Source organism: Pinus tabuliformis, chromosome 4_1 (assembly GCF_031772625.1).
Source record: "Pinus tabuliformis cultivar Carrire ecotype Pingquan chromosome 4_1, CPIR1, whole genome shotgun sequence".
Classification (NCBI taxonomy): domain Eukaryota; kingdom Viridiplantae; phylum Streptophyta; class Pinopsida; order Pinales; family Pinaceae; genus Pinus; species Pinus tabuliformis.
The window spans coordinates 371,490,007-371,514,033 of NC_142303.1; positions in this window are offsets into that span (position 1 = coordinate 371,490,007).

Here is a 24,027-nt window from a genome sequence, read left to right on the forward strand (position 1 = left end):
ATTTGGATACCCAGGATTTAGTTAGAACATAGTATAAAGAGTAATCTAAATATAGATCACAAGAATCTAAATACTTGGAATGCAAGTAAATGAATATAATACATGATGATAAGGATCCCAGATATGGATATTATAGATTATAATAAGGTATTAATTTTTTTTTTTAATGGATTTATAGATGACAAGAATATGAATACTTGGAATGAAAGTAAATGAATTGCATTATGATAAGGATCCCAAATATGGATATTATAGATTATACTAAGGTATTTCTTTTATGGATTTTTAATGGATTGTTTCTAATCAAAAGGAAGACATTGTCAATAAATCTAAAAATAAAAGTAAAAGACAACAAATAGTAGGGGTGCCAATATTTTATGAAAATATAATAAAATAATCAGAATTGTTGTAGAGGCCCTAACAACGTGGAAGCAATTTTATGAATATATGTTACATTAGTGTGGAAATTCAAGTAGAATGAGTTTTAAGGAGGTATATACAATTGTGTAGAATGAGTTTTAATAAGGTAGATACAATTGTGTTGGATAAGGGTGACATTTATATAGAATTTTATGGTAAGGATTAAATGCCATGTATTCTTGCAATTTTTGGAATATATGATGAGATATATATTATTTATATGATCTAATCAAAATAAATAATTGAATGGTGTATATTTAATCATATGTTCCATTGAATATAAGACTACTATATAGTGAACTATAGTTCTTAATTAAATGTAATTATTTTGATGATTATTGTTCACTAAGACCATATTTGTTCTATCCAAATATAAGAAAAAAAGATAATGAATTAATTGATTTGATTTTTTTTCCTTGATTAAAAAAATTAGAAAACAACGTTATGAAGTTTTTGGTACATGGAACAGCTCTATCAATGCATATAAAGTACATTTGGATACCTTGAAGCCTCCCATAAACGAGACTTGATCATCTCGCTTGTTGAGAGACAAAGAGAGATTTTGGTAAACATAAGAAAGTAGCAACTACTCTATTTTAGATTTACATTGGTATAGAAACATCTCGCCATACTATGGAAGTATTATTTAACTAAGCCAAAAGTGAGGGGTATATATTATGCTAAAGCAATATAGGGCTCACACCTACCCCCATATGTTTTTGCAACTACAAGTTCAACAAAAACAATCACAAACACGTGCATGTCATAGTATATATAATTTTAATATGCTCTAGCTAAATTTCATCTTCCTTATAAATTCAATATATTTAAAAGTTACAAAGAAAGACCCAAGAATTAGCACCTTACGCACCCAACACATAAATGAGGAAAGGGTGGAAGGGGCACCTTCCATACCAAACATGAAAAGAGAATAGGATGTGTCACCTCTATGAAGATGCCACTCGAAAAGGGAAAAGGTCAACTTAACCTTTACAAACATGCCACCCAGACTCACCATTATTTCTTTGCTAACAATTTAAACTCTTTGCATAAATTCTCTATATAGATATCATAATTTGTAGATATGCCCAATTTTTTTGGTTGAAATCCCTCCTATAATTTTCTTGCAAGATTTTATATTTTTTTCCATTCCAATGGCTCATTTCAACATGTTTTTATGTTATATATTCATTATCATGCCTTGTTCTTTCTACTACAGGAACCTCACATAGTTGGTAAGTGAATTGCACTTCCTTTTGCATAATAACACATGCATAAGAAGGTGGAGGTAGAGATAATGAGAAATATGGATTAAAATAAAGCACAAGCTTTATGCACTCAAAACAATCCCTCAAAAGGTTCTCTCATCTCTTTAGAGTATCACTATGCATGCAATCACATTGTCACCCATGCCTTCATAGCCATGGAAACATCCATGTATCCCTCAAACATATGGGTATATATCTACATTGGTATGCATACCAAGATATATATTAATGGCTATATTGGATATGCATTGACAAACAATAGGAGTGTCTATACTAGTGTATTACCTCCCAAATTTGTACTAAAAGATATTCAAGGACTTGAATAAAGTGAACCCTAGAGGCCATTAGGAAGGATGTCCACCTTCACCTCAACAACTCTTCCTCTAAATTTAAGCATGCTCTACTCTGGCATAAAGTGGGGGGACTAGAAAATGCAATTATTTATGCTATTCTTTAGAAATATAGAGACAATGGATTTCCAAGGCTGATGGCTATCCAATTGTGTGATGGAGTCAGGAACAACAATCAAAAGGGTTTGAATAGTATGGAAGGAGGTGTATTTAGGTTGTTATGAACGTTCTCAAGCTTAAAAATGAACCTATTTTATATAAAAAAAAATTAGGGAGAGCCCTTCCAAAGAGGCTCCTCACAAAGTAAAAATGTGCAACCATGAATAATTAAAGGAAAAACACATATACAACCAAAAATGAAGTATAGAAAAGTAGGAAGACTTCTTTATTGAATGAACAACCAAAACGCACCATTCTTCAAGTATGACTCCACCACAACATTATGAGAGCCTAGACTTTGCCTTCAAAGAGTTTAAAAGAGGTGACAATGATATTCTAATCCATGGAAAATGTCCTTCAACATAGGCTACATATAGTTAGGGATTTCTTTAGGTGATTTAAGGCGTATTAAACCCATAGAACTCCACTTAGAGAGTTATCTAAACCCTATTTCTCCTCACACAAAGTGTAAATGATGTTCCATTTAGTTTTCTTTTAGGTAGTAGTTCAAAATATTTACTTGGGACCTCTTTTTCCTTTGCATAGGTGCACTTTATAGATGTCGTCTTTCAATTCTTTAGAGTATTAGTTCTTTGTTTAGGGGCTTGAACAATGTAAACCATGCCACATGCCTCAATCTCAAAAACATAGAACATGCCTCAAACAAATTCCCCTGACCAAATGTCTCAAGGGTATAATATGCCTCCAAATAACAAAATATGTTGCATAATGAGTAATGCACCATAAAGTCACTATAATATGCTTTAAATGGATTCTTAAAAAAATGATCTCTCCTACAACATGGTAGACTTATGATCAAGCAACAAAAATGCTCCCTTGAAGTGGAATGTTCCTTATCAAGTGACCTTTGAATGAACAAGTGCTTCCACCCCACATGGCCTCATCCAATCTAGGGTTTCGTCTTCCATCATATTTTCTTTTGTGACATGTCATGCATCAGTGAAACCTCCAAGGTAGGGAATTTTTCTCCTTTGGACATTGTATTTCCAAATGCCATACTACAAACCTCTTATAATGTAGGGCGTTCTTTCTTTTGGCCATATTTGACTCCTTAACTCACAATAAATCATGTTGTAAACCTCTAATATGGTAGGGTGTTCTATTCTAGGGCTCTCTTCCTCAATTATGCTAAGTGTGCCATAATGAATCCTCTAGTGCAACATTCCTTTGGAAAGTATCCATCAACTTGTAACTACTAGTGAACTCTAATGGTCTTTTTTTGTGCTTGCTGAGAGAGAAAAAAACCCATCGAAATGTGAAACAACCCTTGCATTTTCAAGGTGTAACAATAGTGTATATATATGATCTTAGGTATATATACTACTATATTAAATTCTTAATTAATTTTATCCTGGGTGGTTAAGAGGAATGATTGTTATCCTCTCTACCCACTCTCAATTCCTATAAGTGACATGATGAACTTTATTATAATAGTTTTGAGCCTTGATATTCAATCTGAGTAGTCCTTCGAAGACCAAAACATATATAATCTTCATATAGAATATAAACATATTTTTCATGAAAAAAATACTACTTTATTAAATTTGATATACACATTTGATATATCTATATATATTACTACTTTTCTAACATTAAGAAATATATAGATAACATACGAATATATATAGTTGACATTGATGATATTAATGACATCTTATATATCATCCTATCATTACATGCTCTATAATGGTTGTTGTTATTGTTTTTTTTTTGAGAATCCAAGTTAATAAGTGTTTTATGAATATTATCCCATTATAAATTATATATATTTCGACTCTCGAAGGAACTACTTTTCTACTCTATAATTTCAAAAAACATGAAGTGAGAGCCATTCCATTCCAAAGGAATCATAAGAGGGAGATCTTCTATTTTTATAAGAAACAAGTGGAAAACACGCAAAGCATTAAAGAAGATTAATTGGTGCAAGGCACCATTACTTCCCTTCTACAATAATTTTGAGATAAACTCTTATTAGTTTCCAAGTACTGTGAACTATACATTTAATCCTAACAATTGGTGCTATCAAAATTATGTAGAAAAGAGCAAAAACATGGGAAGTTCCCGAGTAATGTGAGTTTCACATTTAATCCTAACAATGGGTGTTAATTGAAATTAAGAGGAAAAGAGCAAAGGCATGAGAAACGATGCTTGGTTGGTAGCAATGTGGTGGTTAGCATACTTGTGACAACCACTTCTATAACTGTGAATTCTAGATTAAATGCATGAGAAGGTTTCACCTAAACACATGGTAGGGTAGGTAATAATATGTTAATGCATTTGCAAATCAAAACCATCCATGAAGTAGTTTAGGATAGAGGTTGACATTTTTGTAATAATCATTACTATTTAAACTGGTACATGTAAATCCAAATGTGTATCTAATTTTCATGATCGATTGACACTAGTAATACATGACTTTATGGCTAACATTATATATGTAGTTTAATAATGAGGTGCAATGAATTTTTGTCTCGTGGCATGCATAACATTTAATAATTTTGAATAATGTCATGATTGAATGGTGTTATGTGAACTATTCCATGTGCACAATTGGTTATCTGAAATTTTGAATTAGTTGTGTATTACCTAAATTCTAAATGATGACTAAATTTGTTATTTTGAATGAATTATGGAATAGTTAATAAACAAAACATATAATGTTAGATAGTGAATCATTTGTATGGGCATTTATAAATTTGAATGATCTTATGTTATTATTAAATAATAAATGAAATATGACATTTTAATAAGTGAGTATTATATATTGATATAAGTTTATGGTTATGTAAGGTGTGATTTGATATAATTTAGGTTGAAAAGCTAAAGATGATATGTATCTTATAGGGCCCTTATTTATGATGGATTTTTATTAAGACTTATAAATATGGGTTGAGAACATATTAATACTTTCATTAAATATATATTAGTTAACATATATATATAAGGTTAGAAAATTTTTAAGATGCTTGGGATTGCAAATCCTTATGAGATGTTGAATAAAAGTAGAGCCTTGATGCAATGTTGCACATTTTAATATTTGTTGTGATCACTCCTATGATGAGTTGTAGAACCATCTCACGAGGCATGACTTATAAAGACTAGTATGAATAGAGGGAACCTTGTCATGGCAAAAAATATTATTTGAGTGATTGGAGGGGAATACATAGGTCTACAAATGATAATAGATTTGATAGACCATTTGAACACTAGGAGGAGGATGACTAAGGGTTGCAAATGATATCATTTTGGCACTTAGGGGTAGGAGGAGGATGACTAAAGGTTGCAAATGATATCACTTTGGCACTTAGGGGAGGATAATTAGAGGCTACAAAGATATGAGATTGAAATGATCATCTAGGCTACATTAGAAGGATAATTGGGTTGCAAATGATAATAGATTTAATGAATACTAACTCATGATGTTAATGCACTTGTTTTATTATTGCTGATTTTGTATATTTTGATGGTGTGATTGCACAAGCATTTTGTATTATGAAAAGCATGTAGATTAAGATTAATTGTTGATAAGTATTAGTATATTTGGCAACATACACATGATAGCTAAAATGGAGTGGCCTCATATGTACACCATTGTAAGAACAATTAAATAAACAAATATAGTATGGATTACTAGAGTAGAATTATTTATTATGTCGTAAAACATGGATTTCTATTGGAGTAATTGTATAATGTTTGGGAAAATGGAACTATTTAATAAATATCTTAGTATAAAAATTATAGTTTTAAATTACGATAATATGTTAATAAATAAAAATAAGTAAATAAAACTATCATATCTTAAAATAATATAAGATAAGATAAATTTATTAAAGAGTATTCAACTTAATTAATATTAATTGGGGATTAACGCATGTAGCCCACTTAGTATGTGATAAACTTTCATATTAAATAAATAATTTTCCAATAATGGAAATGAAAAAGGGAAGGGGGAGCTAACCAAGGATCTTCTTCTCTCTTGGTTTGGTCTTGTTAGTTAGGAAAGTAACTTTCTGGGTGTGCTTATCATATCTGGTCTATTAAAAACGAAGGAATCACGTACTCGATGTCAATGAATCAAATCCATACAACTATTAGGGATTGACTAGCTAAGAGGGAGATACAGACTAGTAAAAGTTTAGTAATGACATTTAGCTTAATAAACTAATTGGAAGAGATGAAAGGTTGGTATAATTTTGATAAAATTAGGTTTGAGGGTTGAAGGGTTTGGTTCGTTGGAGAGTTTTTATGCTCTACCAATTGCTCATTAACTTATTATATTCATTAAAATATATTTGATATCGATTATTTCAAAAAACAAATAAGTGGAAACCATAGGATTCTTGTTATTTGAAGTATTTTGGTTCACAACTTTATAATAAATTGTTAATTCATTGAATACATTATAAAAATATATATATGAAAATGATGGAGTTAAAACATTTGTTTAAATTTTTATTTATGATGGAAATTAATTAATTTATATATAAATATTGCAAGCTTTTAATTATAGTAAATTGATAAATTTTATTAAAAACATTTAGTTAACATCTCAAATTTAAATTAAACGTAATCATAATATTTTTTTTTTAAAAACACCTTTACATTTTTTAAATTCATCTTCCTAATTACATGCATTAAATGAATTTATTTATATATAACAATATATAACACCCCAATGATTTTTTTTTATATGACAATATCTAACAATGCACTATAAATGGTAAGAGAGAGTCAATAAAAGGATACAACTATCAAACATCATGGAAAATATAATAGAGTCTACCTTTTCAACGTCCCTATAATTGCAAGAACATTTAAGTGAAATCTGAGACTTAAGTGCTCAAAATATTTTAATTATTGTTTATTAATAATATTTTAATTATTGATTTATGAAGTGTAAACTAGTTAGTTTTTGTGGGGTTTTATCTTCACAAATTTTAGGTTCAACTTTCATGGGAGGGGTTGAGGATACAAGTCACTTTGGTGGAATTAAAACTATCCCAAGGGGTGCCTAAGCTCAACCAAGCTTCATACATTCTTGGTGATAAGCATCCCATTGTGAGTTGGTTGTTTTTCTTCCATCCAATAAGCAGGTTGACCCTAACCTAAGTTCAACCTAATCACAAATAAAAACCCAAATTTTTTTCCCCAAAATTTCACTAATTAAACATGGCATGAATTTGGCTTTAGGAAAAAAAGAGCTTGGAACATTTGTTTTATTAGATGAATGGAAATAATATTCATATAGAAGGATAAAGGCTGTAAATGAGGAACCCATTATGGAACCTATACTTTGACTAGACATGATCCAAGCTGATACGATTATATGGAAAAGAATTATATAGAGAGTAAGTTTGTCCAACATTTCAGGTGGATACTCCACCCATCATCATGGACAATAAAGCATTGTTTCTAGTGCAAAATTACAATTGTTTGCATAGTAATAAACCTTTAGTTTATATATATATAACCTAATGTTTATTCCATATATATATATATATATATATATATATATATATATATATATATATATATAACCTAATGTTTATTCCAATAGATTAAACCATATTTCATATATATATAATTTAAATTATGGTAATATAAATATTTTAGAAGTAACTTGGTAATAATTTATTTTATTTTTTTTTGGCTTAAGTAGAGAAATTAAAAATATAAAAATTAAATTCTATTTCACGGTTATTTATGCATGATTATTATTTAAATAAATGTGGTGTAGAGGATTTATTCTCAATGATTACTCATATTTCTCTTTTACTACATTAAAACTAGGTAAATGTGTTGCATCCTCCCTTAAAACACCATCAAAACCTTGAATAGCCTTAAAGGTGATATCTATCATTTAACCATTGTAACTCTTTTTCCTTAATATGATGCAAAGTTGTATTTCTACCTTCTTCCACAATGCCCATGTGAATAGTGATAAGTTCATTAGTGTGCTAGTATGAGTCCCACGTAAGGGAGTATATGGTGTTCTAATTCCTAGTGAAACATGTATCAGCCACAATGTTGCCCAATTATTCATTTGCCTTGGAGCTTCTATTGGCTCTTCTCATAAAATTTCTCCTCTAGCTTGAACCTGTGTCTAATTAAAGCCTTTGTAAAACCTCTTGGCTTCAATTTGCTTTTGAACCAACCTAGAAGGACTATTGCTGGGATTTGGCAATGGTTTGTGGGTTGGTGAGTAACCATTATTCTCTTATAAGACCTTTCTTATATCCTTTTTCCAAATTTATTGTGTTCTCTTTCCTATAAGCATGACCTCACTTCTCATTTGAGCTCTATGGTGGTTCATACACCAAGATGAGCACCTTATAATTCATAATATATAGTTTTCTCGAAATGTTACTCTCCCTTTCACTTTCTCTATCAACTACAAAACTTAAAGCCAAAGCTACCTAAGAGGCCATATTATATCAAAAGTTGATTATTATTATGAAAAGAAGTAACGTAAAGAGTGACCCTCCCACTATTATAAACTAAACTAAATAAAAAGCCTTATCAAAATCTTCATTACTAAGCATAAGTGTGTTATCAATTTCTCCTATTCCAAAAATTTTGAGCAACATCTTACCATGCTCTTTCCTATTCCAAAAAGTTTGAACAACATCTTATTATGATCTCCCTTTATCCCCTTTATCACCTATATGTGAGGAATGCCTAAAAAATAATTCATGTACCTAAATTTCACTACATTCATCCTGTCATGTGACTAACCCTCTATATATATAATATATAATAATAATATGATGGACTATGTCCAAATAACTTAGATGTGCATATTACTTCCCAAATGATAAACTTATTGCATGACAAGCTACAACACAACAAACATTCTGATATTCATACGAATGACAACAAAATTTGGAAGGAAAACTCATTTTCAAGGGAATATACTCCAACTATGGTTATCCTATCGCTATATGGATTTCTCAAACACGTTGCTTAACATTAGAGAAACTATAGAATTAAAAACACACGAATACGATGTCCCGACCAAGAAGATATACATAAATCATGAGGACGGTTACCAACTCTTTTTAAAATAATAAATACAATTATTTAGGGATCCATAAGTCAAGGACGTGACTATGTACCTTCTTAGAGAAAAATACTACTTACCTTTAAAACAAATATATTGACGATTCTCATTTCTAAAAAAAATTGTAGATAAATGTTATTTAAATACATATATATCAAGAAAAAGACTGCTTACCTTATCCATAAACAGTATATTTATGATTTTTAAAAGTTATTATTTAAAAATATACATAGATCAAGAGGAAGATGACTATATCATCAATAAATAAATAAATATTTTTAGAACATAAAATAGAACTTCTTCAATTTTTTAATATTATATATAAGTTTGTACAGGGTTTAGTTTGGATGAGATTTTAGGTTATTTTGAGTGTGTTTAAGGTTAATGCATAATCTTAATAATAATATTTTATTAGTAAATAAATTATTCTTAAATAGTAAGCTTATTCTCCATTTAAACTATACTTTACCTCTATATAAAATTTGATTATGATTATATATATATATATATTTTTTGTTTATATATAATTTTTTAATGAATAGTATTTATGATATTTAGAAAATTTTGTAGTAACATGTTTTACGTATTATATATATATATATATATATATATATATATATATATATATATATATATAGTTTAACATGTGTTTCTTTTTAAGTGGTTACGGGTTAAAAATCAAAAAATAGAGTAAGTATATTTTTGTTAGACTTAGCCATCAAATTATTGCGTGGAAGTGAATCCCTTGTCCCACAAACAAAAAAACCTTATACACCATTTTAATATCTAACTTAATCTTTACCTTAGAATTAAATAATCATAATAAAAGATATAAACAAATTGTAATAAAAATATTTTTCCAATAATTTAAATAGCTAAAAATAAATTCTTATTTAATATATTTTCTATTTAATAAAACTATATATTTCAATACTAATTATATAATAAACTCAATCAAAGATTCCACATTATTTTTTAACGATAGTAGAATAATACAAACTCTTTACTGCCTCTCATTACGTGATTATCCCCGATTTACTTCGATATCCCACTCTTTAATTATGAAAATATGCTAAGCGAGATCCCTCCCATATTAGTATGTCATTCTATGTTCACTTGTACAACAAGGGAGCCATTGTTGTAGCAGTAGTCCCTATCGGGGTTGAGAAACTCTAGTTGTTTGAGTTGCCAATGTATTCAGTAGCCTCACTCAGGAATTGACCTGTCCAATGTATTCAGCAGCCTCAACAAGTTGTAGCAGGCGGTTCCACAAAAACCAGGACTAACTAAAATAGGTTCTGAGTAATGATTGTCGTGTATGATGCGTATACATTGTAATAAGAGATTGAAATTAACTCAGTTTAACAACTTTTGAAGTCATCATTTTTAAAATTACTGTACAAATTTCAAAAGAAAAAATATATGTAAACCCATGTGAGCAATTTGTGTTATTTTTCACCAAAAGGGAGGTGTTGTTTTCTTTTCGAAATACCCGAAAAGAATATACAATTATGATCGATCTTGTCCCGTTCTACGTTTTCTCTTATAAATAAATATTGTGCCGAGAATCTAAAGAACAATCATCCTTGCCCATTGTGATAATATATTGATTTGAAATGCAAAGTCATGGATGCAGTTAAAATACACTAATATGCATGCAACCAAAGACAAATACATTGGCAATCCACCTGAACCTACAACACTACATAAACATGTGGCGTCAATCAACGGAAAACTTGTTGGTAAGAATTCGGGGGCTTGCATGAAGCCCACGTGCCCCCTCTAGCCGGTGTCGAGTGCAGGTGTTTCTAGCATGCGCAAGCTTGCAAGAAGATCGGCAAGCCTAAATGGTGGAAATTCAGGGCCAAGAGTTCAAACTCTCACCGAACTGTAGCAGAAAGATCTAGATTCTTGGGTAAGAATCACGCTATGATATCACCTACCGCTTGAGGTTGTCTCATGGATGGTACACAGTGAAATACATCCACATTTAGAGGTGAATTTTATGGCAGAACAAGACCAGTCCCAGTCGCATCACTGCTAACCATTTCCATATCGAGGAAGCATTACCAACTTCATTATATTACGAGTTTCTGTCGAGCGGAACTTCTTTTGGAAAACTATCTTTAAGAACTCTGTTTTGCCATCATTTTTTACTGTAAAAAGCCAGTCCCTAGGTTCCAATCTTGATCCGCTGTAGTTCTGAGACATTTACAACAAATATCCATGATTGCAGGTTCTAGTAATGTTTGCGAAAGAAATGCAAACATCCGGCCTGACGTTGTCCGAGCTAGATGCCGATGCAGTGGACTGCTGTAGCTGCTTCGCATTTCTGAGAAAGTCGAAGAAGGAGCTAAAGGCTGATTGCCATTTTTATGGCAGTGATTTCTCGCAAGTTAGGTTGTCCAGCGGCCTCTTCGGGTATTTCGGCAGTTCGTTTCGAAAAGATAGTCTATCGAGCGGCCCCTTCGGGTATTCCAACAGTTCGTTTCGAAAAGACGGTATGCTGAGCCTCTATGGCTCTTTGTTGAATTATTCAGATAACGGAGTGCAGCAGGACTGTAAGGCTTTGAAGACATCACCCGCGACTTCGAACGCAGTTAATTGTAGAGAGATCCCCGTGAAGGAAACCCATAGGGTTGTTCATACCCCATAGGGTTGTTAATTGTGCGCATGGAAGGCATTACATGATTTCATCTATGTCCCGTTCATTTGAGTCTTCAGTATTTTATCCTGATCGGTTGCAAGAAAAAGTATCAGTGAAAAACTTGTCCTCGCTCTGTAGCTATGATTTCTGAAATTTTTACAGTGTTTTACTATCAAGTTAAAACATAGTGTTTGTGCAGTAAAAATGAGAAATGAATTTACAGAACATGGCACAAAAAAATGCTATTGTTTATATATTCATGAAGGTAGATAACATTTACAAAACATAAACTAGAGGGTTCAACTCCATACACCATGATAAAACTGGAAATTTTACAGAGATTTAGAGCTTCTCTATTTTTGGGGTTTTGAAATTTATTGCTTGGTAAGCTTGACTGAGCCCTGTCGAATAAATATTTTGTTTCAGTTTATGCAGAACTTAAGGGAGGAAATGCCAGAAAATGCATAAAAACATTCAGAAATTTATGGAGAAACATTAAAAAATTTACTAAAAAAAAATGTATAGTTGCATTGAATAATAAAGCTCAGAAATTTAGGGATGGTCATGAATATAAAGCATAAGCTTACCCACATGTTTTTCTCCTTTTTGATGCAGTTGGAAGAATCAGAATAACATGCTTTAGACCTGAACTTTGCCTGGTGCTTGGAATACCAGGCTTTAGACCTGAACTTTGTCTAGTGCTTGCAATAGCAGGCTTTAGATGTGAACTTTTCCGCTTCAGCGCTTCTTCTACAGGTGAGTCTGTAGAAATCCAATAATATCATCTGCAATAAATAGACACAGTTAAAGCACAGACACTGTTAAAGTACATAAAATGGATGCATTTAAAGCACAAGAAATTAAAGAACGAACTCGATGCATTTTCCATTGAGTTTTTGAGTAAGATTTTGGTAAATTCACCTTGAAGTTGCGGCATTAAATTTACACTTGAATAGGGTTTGCAACATGTTATTCATCGTTGTCTACAGGTAGAGGAATATCATAGAACAAGAGAGAAATATATCTCAAATATTACAATCAAAGCAAAATACTAAATTGCCTAATAAAGGAACAAAGATCATTTCAATAAACGTGCCTAGAACAGAGATCATTTCAATGAATTTTCATCCCGGCAGCCTGAACAAACCTGAGTGGAAGCTAACATGCAATGGAATGAAGAGCGGAAGAACAACATGTTTGCAATGCAATGAAGAGGGGAAGAGGGTGTAAGAGGGTGGTCGAATGAAGTTGGCAGTTGTAAACAATCCTGGCAGCCAGCAGTGACAAGTGTAAGCTTGTAAGCTCGACGGGTTTATGCAATGTTGTCTCAACAACTTTGAAAACTTTGCTTCGACCTTTGTTTCAAAAAATTTAAATAAAATAACTTGCCCCAACCTTTAGATTAAAAACTTAGGATAAAATAGCTTTTGAAAACTTTGCTTCGACCTTCGTTTCAAAAACTTTAAATAAAAGAACTTGCCCCAACCGTCAGTTAAAAAACTTAGGATAAAATAGCTTCCCCTCGCTAAAAATAGCATTGGGGCACATGAAGCCTGCAATAAGAGGCTAAATTCAGAAGTTTGGTTAAAATTTTCATAACGCAAAATTGTTAGCAATAAACTTTGGTTAAGCACTGAAAATTTACAGTCAACTGATGAATTAATAGGTGGTCAACGTTCGATCGAACGCTATAGTCCCTGCTATGCTGGAGGCAGGGACTAATAACCCCAAAGATACATATAATACTAACAATTAAATACATTTGTGAACTAAGATATGTGTGGGGAGAGTTAATTAGCAGTTCTGCTTCGAGATCCATCCCTAAAGTGGCATACTTAGGGATGAGTAAATTAATAGATAAATAAATCCAAATCCAATATGTCTATAATATATGAGAAACTAGTTATAATTTTGCTAGTGGTTAAATAAATGTACTTTTGGGAAGCATATATATAATATAAGGAAGATATATTAATAATATTGGTGATGATATTGGCATCATATCTATTGAGATCATGTAACATTGAGAAGCCGAGTCAACTTTGTTTTTCATATATATATATAACTTTGTTTTTTATCTTTTAAATAAAAAGAATATATATATATATATATATATATATATATATATATATATATATATATATATATATATATATATATATATATATATATATATATATATATATATATATATATATATATATATATATATGATGATGATGATGATGATGATGATGATGATGATGGTTAACGTCCACTCAGACCAAATTGGTCTATCGGACCTACAATTTTCTTAATTTTTACTTGTCTGGCTCCTCGTCTTTCTTGGCGAGATTGGTGTTGTAGCTTTCTTTCTTTTCTCTACGGTCTTCCAACTTCCTTTGTCTTGCATCTCCTTCATCTCTTCTGGTTCTTGGGACATTGGTGTCTTAGCTTCGCGATCTATTGTGTTCGTTCTTTTGAAAATAGTTAGAGAAGAAGTTTGGTTTAGGAGATCTGCTTTGCTGTTAAATGAAGATTTATTTTCTGCGGTATTCAAATCCTCATAACTGTTGATTTGTTGGGGCAGGCTTTCTCCTTGCTTGTTTTGAGAGTTGTTTCCTTCTTCCTTGATTTCTTGTGACTCATTTTCTCGAGAATATTCTTCTTCTTTGATGACAGTGTAGTGTTCTTTTTGTGCTCCTTCCCACCATGTAGATCTGTGGTGGTTTTTTCTAGCAAAATTTTTCTCAGAGGCTTTTGGGCAATTTTTGGCTAGATGCCCCGTCTCAAAGCACGATCGACATCTGAAGAGGACACTTTCATAATCAAGCTTCTGGTTCCACACATAGTCTTTACTTGTTAGGTTTATTTCAGCTGGGAATCCGGCGCTGAAATCCATTTCCACACAGATGCGTGCATAGGTGGTTCTGGCATATTCCTCTGTTTCTGGGCACCTGCAGTAAAATTTAAATTATAGTTATGACGATTTATTAAAATTATTAGTTTGATTAATATGTTATTTAATAGATTGCCTAATAGTTTTTTTGATTTATTGAGGACGTCTGAGGGTATGGCGACTTAGGGTTTCTGCAGAACCTGCAACGACAGACCTGAGTAGACTTCTGCAATACTGTCATACCACCAGCAATACGAAAGGCAGCACATGACAAGAAGCAGCGCGAGCAACATGAATACCCCCCAGGGGGAGGACGCTGCGCCTCCCCCCAACGCAAATGATTCTCCTCAGAGGCGTGAGGAAGGAACTAGTTCAGCTGATCAAAATGGAGACAGAGAGAAGATAGATCCACAAGATGCCAAGGTGAACGACAGGGAGAACCCCCAGGTCACCTCAAACACCTGTAGACCGGTCGCTGCTGAACGCCCAAAAATAGAGCTCCCAAGTCATCAGATCAATGCTCAGATCCAGTACATGAGAGATCATGCATTGATAGGCAAATTCATAGGTATGTGGCCAACAGAGAAAGCATTGCATGGCTAGATAGCAGCGAAGTGGAAGCCGAAAGGACACATAACGTTGCAGCTAGGACCTAAAGGGTTCTTCACGGCCATCTTTAACTGCTTGGAGGACCGAAACAGAGTACTAGATGGCGGCCCCTATTTTTTCAACACAGCTGGCCTATATTTGAGGGGATGGGTGGAGCGCTTTAATCCAGACAAAGAAGATCTCAGCTGGGTGCCAGTCTGGATCCATCTCTACTCACTCCCAATGGAATACTAGGATGAAGAGACATTACAAACCATAGGAAATGGTCTCGGTGAATTTGTCAAAATGGCAGAGGAAACAAAACTCTGAAGATATACCTCCTTCGCCCGCATTTGCGTTTATATGCACCTTAGCAAGGCACTTCCGGATGCGGTAAGTATTTTTCATGACGATGTTGAATGGGTTCAGTTAATTGATTATGAACATGTGCCGTTCAGATGCAGGAGATGCCATGCACTGGGTCACCTATTTCGGGACTATCCTCTAAACCAGAAACCCTCGAATACCACTGCCTTTGAGGAGCCGGATCTGACTGGCTTCACTAAAGTTTCCAATCATAGGAAAAATCACAAGAAACCTGCTACAATCCCTAAGAAGCCTCAAGCCAGTTCATCAAAACCCTCTACGAGCAATAGTTTTGAAGTGCTAGCCCGACAAGAAATACACAACCCTGAGCCCCTTGTCCCATCTGAGAAGGATCCCATGATGAACAAACAACCTGCACATTCTGATCCCAAAAAAATCCCAGAAGAACCATTACCCACAGATCCTTCCTCCACGGCTCTGCGCACAGTCCCAACCTGGTACTCGCAAGGAATGGAGGTAGACAACTCGCAGCCTGACCTTTCTAGGGCAACAGAAACAACAGAAGACATAAGTGATACACAACATATGGAAGAAGAACCAGAAAGCATAGACATTGGGGATTTGGACATTCTTGGTCTAGAGCAGGCATGCAAAACAAAAAATTATGATAAAATCCCAGAGCGACAGTTGGAGAATCTGGAAGTAATTCTCTCCAGAGCTCAAAGGAAAAAATCCCTAGGTATTCAAACTGGAGGTCTGTGGGATGGGAAAAGCATAATCAAAGATAACAAAAAGAGAGGGAGGAAAACGGATCTTCAACGCACCATCCGCATTGGGGAAATGCTAGTGGAGTCAGGCAGGTACTCCAAGCTCACAAAGTATTACAACTCTCTCTCCAACCTTCCATCATGAAGCTAATCTCATGGAACATCAGGGGGCTCAATAGCCCTGGGAAATGCAGACTGATTAAGAACATGATAAAGCAAGAGAAACCCCAAATTCTCTTTCTACAGGAAACTAAATGCAACTCCATCTCTCTAGATCGAATTGTTGCAAAAGTCTGGCCGGGTAGTATAGCAGCAGCAGTAGATGCTTCTGGCGCCTCAGGAGGCTTGGCAATCATCTGGGATGCACGCACCATCGAGCTCAACAACATTCATGCAAACAAGCATTTCCTTCAAGCTACTTTCCACATTACAGGCACCAGTATACATGGTCACTGTTGGGCCTCAAAATAGTCCCTATTTTCACTCCATTATTCACCAATATTTTCACATTTTACCTTCATGTCACCTCCATTCCACCTCCATATCGTTCCATTTACCTCATTATTGGATTATAACTATGCTTTTCCAAAGTTTATTAATTCTTAACATTTTTAAGTGAATTTATGGCTAAACTTTAGAAAATAAAATGCTTATACTTATACCTAACAATTAGCATGAGTTTGTTGACATGTGTAGGCACAAAGGAAGCTTCCAGGGCATCTTTATGTGGCCATGAATGATCAAATTCGAATTTGAAAAGATAAGCTTCATGGAGGAGATCATGGAGGATAGGGTTATGTGTCATCATTGGTTGAGAAATATGTGGGTCAAAGGAGAGAATTGTGGGTCTACATTTATGAGGTTGTTATCTTAGTTTTTGTATAAATAGGAGCACCTCCTCCATTCCAAAGGGGAGGACTCTTAGAGCATTGTATCCAATTGATGATGGAATAGAATAAGGCTTCATTTTTCATATATTTCCATTATGTAGTTTTAGAATGTAGGATATGAATTTATGTAGTTTTAGATATAAGTTTTCTTAATATAGTATATGGAATAATTTGTCTTGTTCTTAAGAGAATTGAGCTCACTCTAAAAGGATGAGAGAAACATGTTATTTCATATTAGATCTTGTTTCATTTCATTGTTTAGATGTTTAAGGATTTGATTGGTGAATGAGTTTTGAATTAAAATCTTATCAGCATGTGAGAGAACAACCAAGGGTCTAAGTTAGACTCTCTCTCCATTTGATTTGCATGATAACTAAAATTCATTCTTTTGCTTTTATGTTTCAAGTATCATATGAGGAGATACCAAGAGTCTAAGTTAGGCTCTCTCTCCAATGATTTATATGGTAATTGAAATTCATTCTTTTGTGCTTTTATGTTTCAAGTCATTTACTTTCTTATGCTTATGAATGAATCTTAGTTTAGTTTGGATTAGTACATGAGAGGACAAACAAAAGACTAAGTTAGTCTTTCTCTCTTTGAATCTAAACGACAATTAAAGTTCATTCTCTTGTCTTTATTTCAAGTTTTTTTGATTTTATCAATGGTTTCTCTATGATACTGTAGGGAAGGACAACCAGGACCTCCTAAGTTAGGAGCCTCTTCCTTTGCATATTATATTGAATCGTAAATGATTTAGTTAGACATAGAGTTAGTTGCCTAGTCCTGCATATATATTGTTGGCACCATCACAAGCTCACGAGTTTCCCTAGTTGATAATTAATGAATCAATTTAAGTCCAATAAATTGCCCAACATTTTGGCGCCGTTGCCAGGGATGGTGCTAAGGGATTAGGCATTAGAAATTTAATTTAATACTAGTATTTTTCTTTAGACACAATAACTTGTGAGACCTGGTGACAACAGGATCTTCACAAAGAAAGTTTAAGTTTGAAGTTTTCTGATGGTTTAGAGTTTAGTTAGTTTTAAATTTCGTCTTTTCAAAAACACCCCCCTGCATAGATAAACACAAATCAAGCGATGAGTATGCTCTCTTCCTGCGCTTCGTGCGATCAGGAAGATCAGAAAATCCATTGATTTGGTTCAAATAAAAAAACTCTTGTTGGAGAGCTAATTTGCAAAAAGACAATAAAGAATTTTGTGAAAAAAACATCTTTAAAAGTTTTAGATGAAATTTAGTTTTTTAATTTTAGATTTTTAACCAATAAAAAATTAGTTTTTAATTTTAGATTTAAAAAAAAAATATATAAAAAATTAGTTTTTTTAGTTTTTAATTTTAGATGTAAAAGAAATCCACAATATCTAAAAAAAAATTTAGTTTTTTTAGATATTGGAAAAAACTAATCATTTTTGTTGTTTTTTTGGATATTTAAAAAAAAAAACCAAAACAAAATATATCATTGAATGGATATTGAATAGCGTTGAATGGACACTGAATAGTGTTTTCACATTGAATGGATGTTACAACATTACACATTGGATGCTCAATCGTCCCTACAACACGGAAAATGAACATTCGACCTGGGGAACTTGATATTGAATGCAAGGTTGGACCAGTGAGACCTACTATCGCTATCCCTCAGCCCCACAATAGCTATCAGATACTTCAACACGTGGGAAGGTAGAGAAAGAGGTTGCATAAGCCCAAGGGTGTAGGTTATTGAACAATGTTGGACGATGGACAATGTTACAAATTGTGTGTTAAAATATATAGCGTGCATCAAATGCAGCATATACAGTTCATTAATGCAGTGTCGATCGGTTTTATTTTGTTGAAGCAAAGGTTATTTCTCTCAACCATGAAAACAAGTGAAAACTAGGAGTAATGCAGTCTCAACTAAGAACAAGAACATGCTAATCATCAGTTTCTCTATCGAATCATTCTCACATGGGGTAATTAAAGATTAAAAAAATCCAAAACAAAGACTTGTTCAACGATTCCTCCAACACAAAATCTCTTAGAAATGATTTCATCGAAGGGGATTTGCCTAACGATGAAGATTTGATATCAGAGTCGTTGATGATCTTGCAGTTCTCTGAAGTTTCAAATGTTGATATTGGTGCATTTTGAGCCATATTTAGTCTATTTTGCCTTCCATCCGATTTTTTTAAGAGAGGGGCTTTAGAACATCGCATTGGTGCCCCAACGCCGAGCCCATCGCCACATTGGTGTCCAGATGCCGCAGAGCAGTGCCGCGGCTCTGTATGATTACGGGGTTTCCCTGCAAAACATGGGGAGCTCGATCGATTCCAGCGATTCAGTCACGGCTCGCTGGCTTCAGTCCGCTAGTCTGCAACATCTGGCCCCTATGGCGTCTATGGGCATGGATCACCGTCTCCTACCGAATCTGTTAATGCAGGGTTACGGGGCACAAACATTGGCTCTTGGATCTGCATGCCATGGATGACACATAGTTGTTTAGTGAGCATGCAATTTCAGAACCTTTTGAAACATCACCATTTCTCCCAATGGTTGAGAAGGATTCTGGTACAACGATTGATATTGGAAAGCAACTAAAGGCACCAATGGATAATTCTTTCAAATCATAGTTGGTTGACAAAGAGCCGAGTGGAAAGGAGAGCAATTTGGCAAAGATTAAAGTTGTGGTTCGGAAAAGACCTTTGAATAAAAGGAAGTTGGCGACGGCGGCAATGAGAATCTGAGATGGCCGTAACGTGGGTTGTCGACGACGATGTTGCGGCGCTGTTGGCAGACCTAACGAACTTGGACTCTCTCATTTCGGATGGCTGCCAGAAGCTTGCACCCAATGCCTTCCTCACGCTTTGTTGTGTACCACCGCCACGCCTTTCGATGTTCTGGCTGATTCGATTCATGGTGATCGGTGGATCAAGTGCTTCAGCGGAACCGGCCACATCAATATACATCGACGATAAAACCTCCATATCCCTTCACCCGCCAACATGCACGTTTTGTTTGGATTTTGTTTCCATTTTTAGTTTAACTTGGTTTTGTATTTATTGTAATATTTAACGGTTGGATTTCTTTTAACTTGGTTTTGTATATTTTTAGTAATAATTCTTAATTTTTTTTGATTTACATTTATATGTTTTTAGATTTGTATATATTTAGTTATAATCGGTTAACGATTGATTTGTTTTGATTTACATATTTTAATTATGATTCTATTAATATATTAATATGATTAACTATATTCATATATTAATACATTAATATATTATGATTATATTAATATATTAATTATATTAATATATTAATACAATTATATTAATTATATTAACCGTATTAATATATTATTATGATTATATTAATATATTAATAAATTAATAGGATTGTATACTAAAAAAATGTTTATTTTTAAAAAAGAAAAAAGAAAAAACAAAAAGAGCTAACTTTAATTTAGTAATAGTTTTTTTATTAGGTTTTAACAAATAAAATTTTGTTCGTTTTTCATTTAAAAATACAAAAATATAAAAAATATAAAAAATTTCACTTAAATAATGAATTAAAAATCTATGTTTTTAATTTATTGTTTAATGAAACATCTAAAAAATTATGTTTTCATTTAAAAAAAAAAAAAAAAAAAAATCTAAAATTTTTTCACAAAATTCACAGATTCGAAAAATGGAATACTTGGAAACAAATTTTAAAAATCGATTGAGAGGATTCTTTCGATAGCTTCAAAATTGGCTCTTTGTGTCAGTTAACTCATGAAATGCTTTTATGTGACATATTAATATGCAGAAAGGTGCCCATACTTCTAATGTCAATCTTTTTGCGGAGCACATTTCATGACTTATCTGACAGGGAGTATTATTTTACATGGTTGTTTTTAAGAATGGATTGAAATTGATATCATGAATTAAGTTACTTTCAACGCTTTGATTTTCTTCGCTCTGTTTTATTTGGTACGGAATTTTTGCGTAAGAATCATGAAGGATATGCGCAATTCTTCTTGAGCACACTTATGTTTTCTTTGTACCAAGTTTTTTTACAGGTTACAGGATAATCAAGTGATCATAAGGAGATTACATTATGTGCACAATTGGTCTTCCAAAGACTAATTCATGAAAAAAATTCTCAAGACAAATCCATCTCCACAACCACTACCTTCCACCTCCCTTTCTGAAAAGATTTTGAATCCCACCAATTGTACATCCATAAAGCATGACATTTCCATATCCATTTTTCACAGCAAGAGTTCTTAATCATCCAACATACATTTCCTTACATTCATTTCTTACAAGCTTATTGTCATTTCCATTGTCTTCACCATTCCTCTTCATTTCCACCAATAAAACTCTGCTTGAGTCAAAGTCCTAGAGTCTATGTATCATTGAAAAAACACCTAGAGGCTTGCATGCCTTAATGGCAAGTACTCTTGCCAATGAAAAATGGGAGTACATTAATATCCCTTGTTCGTTGGATCTTGTAGGTGACTCGACTACGACAAATTTATTCGTACCTACAAAGATGTGTTAGGCATCCTGACTCCCATTGGAATCAATGGTGGGAGCTCTTGTGTTGGCTAGGGGCATTCATTAACGGCCACTAAGTCAACAACTTCTTGCTATGTTTGACATCGACACATTTAATCACATAGTAAGATTTGTGCCATCGAGCGTTGAAGACTTGAAGACCCATATTTTGTAGCAGATGAAGCCAATTTCCATTCATTGTATTTCCATTCATTGTATACATTGTATTTCACTTGAGGACAAGTGAATAAATAAGTCTGGGAGGAAAAGGTAACTTCTATATTTTGTATACCTTCCAAGCCTTATATATTTTCAACCATGTTCAGCAGACTCCTCAGATTTTTCATCCAGCAGCCGATACAATAACACAGATTCATCTTTCATCCATAGCTTGAAGAAGAAGATTTAGAGCAGAATTGTGGTAGCTGCACATGCATGATTCATGCATGATTTTTCCAACCAAGTAAAGAAGACCATGAACAAAATTTCTTGCAGCCACACGTGCACAGCTCTCATCCATTTTGGAAGGTTAAGTTAAGGTATGATATTTTCTAACTTTTAACCATTAAATTCCTTGAAAAGTTAGAATAATAATTTTTGGAAAAACTTCACTTCCTTTTTCCTTGCTTTCCCCATTTCACATAATTTCCCAAATCATCCGTTTAAGGGGAAGGATACATCCACATTCATATATCACATTCATATAACATCCACATTCATATATCACATTCTTAACCCCACTTACCTTCAAGCTATATTCACTATTACATGAGCATACAAATAGCTTTGTCAAAAGTATTTAAAAGTTAATTGGATGCTAACAGAATCATGGTTGTTACACAAGAACCAACCATGATGCATTCCAAAAAAAATACTCTGATATAAAAAGCACATTATCATTATGCAAAGGTCATACATTGAATGCAACAAACAAAATATGGTTGAAACACAAGAACCAACCAAGTTGTAATTCATCAAAAATGCTTTGCAAAAGTTAAGTAAATGATATCATGCAGAGTTCGAGCCAAAGCTCAAGTACCAAAACGTAATGTAATAGATTGCATGAGGACATGTAATACCATTGATTGCATGAGGACATGCAATATCTTGAGTTTGGGGGAGATGTTGGGCCTCAAAATAGTCCCTATTTTCACTCCATTATTCACCAATATTTTCACATTTTACCTTCATGTCACCTCCATTCCACCTCCATATCGTTCCATTTACCTCATTATTGGATTATAACTATGCTTTTCCAAAGTTTATTAATTCTTAACATTTTTAAGTGAATTTATGGCTAAACTTTAGAAAATAAAATGCTTATACTTATACCTAACAATTAGCATGAGTTTGTTGACATGTGTAGGCACAAAGGAAGCTTCCAGGGCATCTTTATGTGGCCATGAATGATCAAATTCGAATTTGAAAAGATAAGCTTCATGGAGGAGATCATGGAGGATAGGGTTATGTGTCATCATTGGTTGAGAAATATGTGGGTCAAAGGAGAGAATAGTGGGTCTACATTTATGAGGTTGTTATCTTAGTTTTTGTATAAATAGGAGCACCTCCTCCATTCCAAAGGGGAGGACTCTTAGAGCATTGTATCCAATTGATGATGGAATAGAATAAGGCTTCATTTTTCATATATTTCCATTATGTAGTTTTAGAATGTAGGATATGAATTTATGTAGTTTTAGATATAAGTTTTCTTAATATAGTATATGGAATAATTTGTCTTGTTCTTAAGAGAATTGAGCTCACTCTAAAAGGATGAGAGAAACATGTTATTTCATATTAGATCTTGTTTCATTTCATTGTTTAGATGTTTAAGGATTTGATTGGTGAATGAGTTTTGAATTAAAATCTTATCAGCATGTGAGAGAACAACCAAGGGTCTAAGTTAGACTCTCTCTCCATTTGATTTGCATGATAATTAAAATTCATTCTTTTGCTTTTATGTTTCAAGTATCATATGAGGAGATACCAAGAGTCTAAGTTAGGCTCTCTCTCCAATGATTTATATGGTAATTGAAATTCATTCTTTTGTGCTTTTATGTTTCAAGTCATTTACTTTCTTATGCTTATGAATGAATCTTAGTTTAGTTTGGATTAGTACA